This window comes from Sceloporus undulatus, chromosome 2, assembly GCF_019175285.1.
Source record: "Sceloporus undulatus isolate JIND9_A2432 ecotype Alabama chromosome 2, SceUnd_v1.1, whole genome shotgun sequence".
NCBI classification, from domain to species: Eukaryota; Metazoa; Chordata; class Lepidosauria; order Squamata; family Phrynosomatidae; genus Sceloporus; species Sceloporus undulatus.
In genome coordinates, this window is record NC_056523.1 from 228,111,575 (window position 1) to 228,119,008 (window position 7,434).

Consider the following 7,434-nt stretch of genomic DNA (forward strand, 5'->3'; position numbering starts at 1 on the left):
ACTATGGAACGACCCTGGCCGGAGGAGATCCCACATTTCCACTCTGATAGCTTTAAGAAAGCACTCAAGACAGATCTTTCCGGCAGGCCTTTCCAACTTAGTTACCTTCCCCAGATAAGAGAATGTCCCCTCATCTGTCTGTTCTTCCCCGCCTATCTTTTGCCATAGTTTTTTTAATGTCTTTAATGTTTTTAATGTTTTAATTTTTTATAATATACTGTTTAATTCTGTTTTAGTACTGGGAATGGGGGGGGGTAGGGCTAGAGGTTTGATTTTGTTTAACTGTATGTGTAACTGTGATGGTATTTTACTGTGTGTAACCCGCCCCGGAATTCTTCGTTGATTTGGGGGAACTAGGTTAGAAACCAGAAAATAAATGAGAATAAATTATTACCAGCTGTATAGAACAGAACACAAAAAGGAGAAAGGAAATGGTGGGGGGGAGAGGATCAGGTCAAGCAGTGCTTCTGTGCCTGCTGAGGCCTGGACCAAGGCAGATGGACTGGAGGGAGGGGCTCTGTTTTCTTAATAGAGGCCGGACAGCCCGATGGTGTTCGGCTTGTCCTTTCAATCACTCCCAGCAGTCCAGAAGATGACAGTTGGGAAGGAGGGAGGGCGGAGGCGGCTCTGTCCTCTCATGCTGACTGATGGGATATTGGGGCTGTCCTTCACTCCCATCCCAGGCAGAAGATGACAGCTGGACGAGAGGGAGGGGAGGGCTCTTCCTCTTCGAAGCCTGATGGCATTGATGGCCTGTCCTTCCACTCCCTCAACCGGCAGCAAGCAGATGACAGGGATGGAAGGAGGGGAGGGGGAGGGCTCTTCTCCTCTTCAGGCCCGATGCGGTTGGGCCTGTTTCTTTCGCTCCCTCTAAGGAATAAGATGACAGTTGGAAAAGGGAGGGAGGGGAGGCTCTTCCTCTCGGCCGATGGCGTGGGGCCTGTCGCTTTCGCTCCTCTAGGCCAGAAGATGACAGTTGGAAGGAGGGAGGAAGGGGCTGTCTTCCGCTTCAGCTTCCCTCTTCAGGCCCAGGCGGGGGGGTGGGGGGGGGGGGGGGGGGTTGGGCCTGTCCGCTTTCGCTCCTCTAAGGCCAGAAGGAATACAGTTTGGAAGAGGGAGGGTAGGGATCTTCCGCTTCAGGCCCCGAAGGGCGTTGGGCCGTCCGTTCCACATCTCTCCCAGGCCAGAAGATACAGTGGAAGGAGGGAGGAAGGGCTCTTCCCTCTTCGGCCCGATGCGTGGGGCCTGCCCTTTTCGCTCCCTCTAAGGCAAGAAGATGAAAGTTTTGGAAAGGAGGGAGGAGAGGCATCTGCCTCTTCGGCCCGATGCCTTGGGCCGTTCCTTTCGCTTCCCTCAAGGCCAGAGAATGACAGTTGAAAGGAGGGAGGGGAGGGCTCTTCTCTCTTCGGCCCATGGCGTTTGGGCCGGGCTTTCACTCCGCTCACAAGCCAGAAGATGACAGTTGGAAGGAGGGAGGGAAGGGCTCGTCCTCTATCAGGCCCGATGGCTTGGGCCCATGTCCTTAATCCTCCCTCACAGGCCAGAAGATGACAGTGGAAGGAGGGAGGGGAGGGCTTCTTCGCTCTCATGCCCGATGGGCAGAAGTGGCATATGTCCGTGCACTCCCCTAAAGGCCAGAAGATGACAGTTGGAAAAGGGAGGGGAATGTCTCTTCCTCTTCATGGCCCAGTGGCGTTGGGCCTGTCCTTTCACACTAACTCCCTCCCAGCCGAAAGATGAACAGTTGGAAGGAGGGAGGAAGGGCTCTCCGCTCTTCAGCCCGATGGCGTTGGGCCCGTCCTTTCCGCCCGCTAAGCCAGAAGATACTGTGAAGGAGGGAGGGAGGCTCTGTCCTCTTCAGGCCCGATGGCGTTGGGCTGTCTATCACGTCACTCGCTCCCCAGAGCCAGAAGAAAGGCAGTTGGAAGAGGGAATGGCCTCTTCCTCTTCAGGAGGCCCGATGGCATTGGCCGGTCCTTTCGCTCCCGCGAAGGCCAGAAGATGACAGTTGGAAGGAGGGGAGTGGGAGGGCTTCTTCCTCTTCAGGCCCGATGCGTTGGGACATTCCTTTCACTCCCTCTAAGGCCAGAAGATAACAGTTGGACGGAGGGGGGGAGGCTCTCCCTCGTCGGCCGAGGGCTTGGGCATGTCCGTTCACGCCCGCCCAGGCCAAAATGGACAGTTGGAACGAGGGAGGGGGGGCTCTCCCTTCAGGCACCGATGGCGGTGGCCCTGTCCCTGTCCCTTCCCCCCTCCCAGGCCAGAAGATGGACAGTTGGAAAGAGGGAGGGAAGGGCTCGTCATCTTCAGGCCCGATTGGCGTGGGGGCTGTCCTTTTGACTCCCTCAAGGCCAGAAGATGACAGTTGGAAGGAGGGAGGGTAGGCGCTTTTTCCTCTTCAGAGAGCCCAAGGGCAGTGAGCCTGTCCTTCGGCTCCCCTCCCAGGCCAGAAGATGAAAGTTGAAGGAGGGAGGGGAGGGCTCTTCCTCTTCAGGCCTGATGGCATTGGGCCTGTCCTTTCACTCCCTCCCAGGCCAGAAGATAACAGTTGGGAGGGAGGGGAGGGCTCTTCCTCTGCAGGCCTGATGGCATTGGGCCTGTCCTTTCACTCCCTCCCAGGCCAGAAGATGACAGTTGGAAGGAGGGAGGGGAGGGCTCTTCCTCTTCAGGCCTGATGGCATTGGGCCTGTCCTTTCACTCCCTCCCAGGCCAGAAGATGACAGTTGGAAGGAGGGAGGGGAGGACTCTTTCTCTTCAAGCCCGGTGGCGGAACAATAGAACAATGGATTAAAAACTGGAGGAAAAGGAATGTAGAAAGGAAAAAGTATACACAATTAATTAATTGAACAATTAATTCAGAAAGGAAGAGAAATTGCCAGGGGATCATGGGATGGGTGGCAGGGTGGCAGAGATGGCATGAAGGAGGAGGAGGGGGATGGAGGAGCAGGACGCAGGGGGCCAAGGGGAGTGACATTAGAGTGATCTTCCACACCAGACCAATTTGAAGTGAAATCGACGTGAGCTTGAAAGCGAATTCTGTGAAGTCACCTTTTTCCCGATTTTACCACAATGAGGAGTCACTTTGGAATCACTGCAGAAGCGCCATGGAAGGAGCGTCCATAGAAAGGAATCTCATCTGATAACACATTCACGTTATAACATGAATTTGCATTGTGGACCCACAGTCACCCCGGATCTGAGCTCCAAAAAGCCCCCAAAAGCCCCGTGTGATATACTCCAGTGAGGAGGAGAACAGGAAAGTTCTGTTCAGAGTTCAGAAAATAATTTTGAAACATAGAAATGTTCTGTTTAGTGTTTCTATTTGAATATATGTTACATGTTTCAAGTGGTTAAAAAAAGAACAACCCACTGCTGAAAAAGGAATGTACAGTATGAACCGGAATGTAGAATGTTACAACACAAAAGACACTGTGTGACTGCTCTCTCTTCCTCCTTCACAGTATTTGTTTACGTGGAAAGCAACAGAGTGGTAATTCCTCTATAAAAACTCCATGCTTGTGAGTGATTTTGTATCAAAGATTACTTCTGGCACCCAGCAGGAGGAGGAGACCATAGGAAGCAAACACTTTGAGAAGCTCCATGCAAACAAACCAGGCCACTGATGCAGAAGAAAAGGAGAACACAACATACAGTACTTAATTTGTATAGTGAGCCCTTGGTATCCGCTGGGGTTTGGTACCAGGACCCCTCTGGATGCCAAAATCTGTGGCTCTTCAAGTCCCATTATATACAATGGGATATTATTATTATTATTATTATTATTATTATTATTATTATTATTATTATTATTATTATTTTATTTACAGTGGGTCCTTGGTATCTACTGGGGTTTGGTTCCAGAACCCCCCACTCTGCTCAAGTCCCATTAAATACAATGGCATAGAAAAATGGTGTCCCTTAAATATAAAATGGCAAAATCGTGTGTGTGTGTGTGTGTGTGTGTGTGTGTGTGTGTGTGTAATTTCAAGCAGTGGATGATTGAATCCATGGATAAAAAATCAGTGGATATGGAGGGCCACTGTTTCTCACAGACACAAAAAATGTGGTTTTACTGGCTGACTCTCATGAAGGCAGGATTTTAAACATCCCATTAGGCTTACCTTCTTTTTAACTCCTCTTGTCACTCTCCACAAACCCTGTTCCTTTACAGTCAAGAAAGACATGTTGGGCTGTCAGCTTAGCTCAGCCCCCTTCCAGTAGCCATTTTGTTGTAAGCCACTGGCATCACTATCTAGGGTGTTACCCAGTGTGGAGGTTGTCACCTGGGAAGGACGCAAGTTCACCCCTCATGGAGTAAAGGGGGACAATGGTGCCATGCCTCCTTTGGGGTATCACCTGGTGCAGACCGCATCCCCTGCACCCCTTCAGTGATGCCTCTGGTCCTAGCCACTGTAGCAAACAGTCTGCAGCCTTAACTACTATCTAGGACAGTGGTTCCCAACGCCGTGACCCTTTAATACAGTTTCTCATGTTGTGGTGACCCCAAACCATAACATTATTTTCATTGGTACATGCAAATATGTGTTTTACAATGATCTTAAGTGACCCCTGTGAAAGGGTCATTCGACCCCCAAAGGGGTCCCGACCCACAGGTTGGGAACCACTGATCTAGGATGTTTTTGCCTGCCTGCGGAAATTAACAACTCAGACCTGCAATAAAATGTTGCAGGATATGGAATGTTCCCAATAAGGATTACGACTTTGAAATTTTTCCAGAATATTGCTTTCCATCTCCCATCCAAGGTCTCTACAGCATTCTGTGCTCACTGAGCATGCTTGGTTCCTATTTGGCAATTTGGTGTCTTTCCCTCCACTTAGGTTTTCTTTTCTAAAGATTTTCGGTACTTCTGAAAACCTTAGTATCCCTCCCAGGATTGCTCTTTCTAGTATGTGGATGGTGTGCCTTTGCTGAAAGATGTAAAATTCCAGAAATGTTGAAGCTATGGGGGGAAATTGCCTCTATTGTGTCCCACTAATGGAGTGATACATTGCATAGGGTCATGGGAGAGGGCCTTTTTGTTGTTGCACCCTTTTAATGGAATGCTTGGAGTGAATGCCAATATTGCTTTTTTAAGGTGCCAAGAAAAAATACCGGGCCTAACTACTTCTGTTTTTTTTTTAACCGGTACATAGTTTTAATTATTTCAGTCTTTTCTGCTGCCTTAACATGGTGATTAGTTTAATATTCTTTTATCCTATTCAAATTTCTTTGTTTTTATCTGAAATTATTTTAAATTGCTAAAATTGTTTTGATAGAGGGCAAAATAGAAATAGATAGATATAGATAGATAGATAGATAGATAGATAGATAGATAGTGTGGCCGCTGCCAGAATTGTGTTTTTAATCTGTATTAATTATGTATTATGTATTGTATTGATGTTGTACACCGCCCTGGTATTTGATAGGGCGGTATATAAATAAACATTTTATTATTATTATTATTATTATTATTATTATTAGATAGATAGATAGATAGATAGATAGATAGATGATAGTCCAACTGGATTCCCTCTGCATTAAGACATGCCCTGCTGTGTAGCACACAACTCACAAATTCATCAATATCTCTTATTTTCAAATGAACTAAACAGAGAAAAGCTGGGAAAATAAGAGCTTGACTTTCCCAGCAAAAATAGAGAGTAGTTCCTTGATTTTCACAGTCCTTAAGGTGGTCAGAACCAGCAAACATCACTTCTCTGTCCTGTTGTGACCTCCATGAGCATCACAGGGGCTACTCTTGCATCCCTAAGCCAATTGGACTATGGCCAAGGCTGTGTTCACATGAATGCAGAATCATCCAGCAGGATCAGACTCCCAAGCAATCTCTGCTCTCGCCTCTTCTGTTCATAGCAACTGCCTTTAAGAACAAGACTTCACAGTGATGTGTTTCACCCTTAAAAGAGGATTGTGACCACTGATGCAGTCTTCCTCTTTTTCTCCTTCCCTCCACTTTTCCTAGCATTATTGTCTTTTCCAATGATTCATGGCTTCTCAAGATGTGGCCAAAGTATGACAGCTTTAGTTTGATCATCTTGGCTTCCATGGAAATTTTGGGTTTGACCCCAAACCCATTTGTTTGTCCTTTTTGGCTGTCCATGGTATCCTCAGCACTATTCTTCAGCACCACATCTCAAATGAGTTGATTTTCCTTTTATCTTTCCCGCACCAGCAACCAGGTAGGCAGGAAGGCCTGCTGGCAGAGGGAGGAAAGGAGGAGGACAGGGCAGCGGAGAAGGAAGGAAGACCTTTGGGGGTCCCTCTGGGGCCAGTGTCACCCTTGGATCACTCGATCCAAGGGTGGCACCGGGATGGGAGACCCTTAGATTGCTCGATCCAAGAATGGCAGTGGGGAGGGAAACCCTTAGGAGGGGAGGAGGAGAAGGAGGGCCCGAGAAATTGGGGGGGGGGATAGAATTGATTGCAAAAGCACTCTATTGCAAAAGCAAGTACAGTGCGCCGGCGTCATACGAGCAGGGAGGAATGGGTGATGTGTCCCATAGGGAGTAAAGTGGCGCATGCCTGTGGCGCACGTGTGCTGCCGCACCACCAACTACCGCGTGCACGAGCCCCATTCATTTAAATGGGGCTCAAGCATGCATGGAATTTGCTTTACGCAGGGGAGTCCGGAATGGATCCCTCATGTAAAGCAAGGGTGAACTGTAGTTGCTTTTGCAATAGATTGATTTTGCTATCAATTCTATTCTCACCTCACAAAAAAAAGATTCCCCTGCAGAATGGGGTTGGGGTATGTGTGAAGAGCTGTCATATTTCCTGGCTCCTCCAGTGGGAACAACAAGCATTCCCAGCTAAAAAAGCGGTTCCAAACAAGGTCCCTTTGCATAGTCTGAATGAGGGGCCTTCCGGGCCCAGTACAAGGTGTTGGTTATCACCTTTAAAGCCCTAAATGGCTTGGGTCCAAGCTATCTTAGGGACCGCCTCCTCCCGTACAATCCTCCCCGCGTTCTCCGGTCCCCTGGGAGGAACTTACTACAGCCTCTAAAATCTAGGCTTGCGGCGACCTCCCAGAGGGCATTCTCTGCTGTCGCCCCCAAACTCTGGAATGACCTGCCGGATGAGATCCGTCAGATAACATCATTAGACAGCTTTAAAAAAGCGGTCAAGACGGATCTCTTCTGGCAGGCCTTTCCAGATTAACCATCCCGGCCCAGGTTCCTGATTCCCTCATTCCTCCCGTGGCCCCATCTTAGTGATGGTCGAGGATCAACAGAGGGATATCACGGTTTTTAGTTTTTAATTGTTGTTTTTATGCATTGACATTGTGTTTTTAATATGTTATACTGTTTAATATTGTCTTAAGGGGGGAGGGATAAAGTGTTTTTAATTGTCATATTTTATATTTTACTGTTGTTAACCGCCCGGATTGGTTTGCCAGAGGGCGGTATACAAATAAA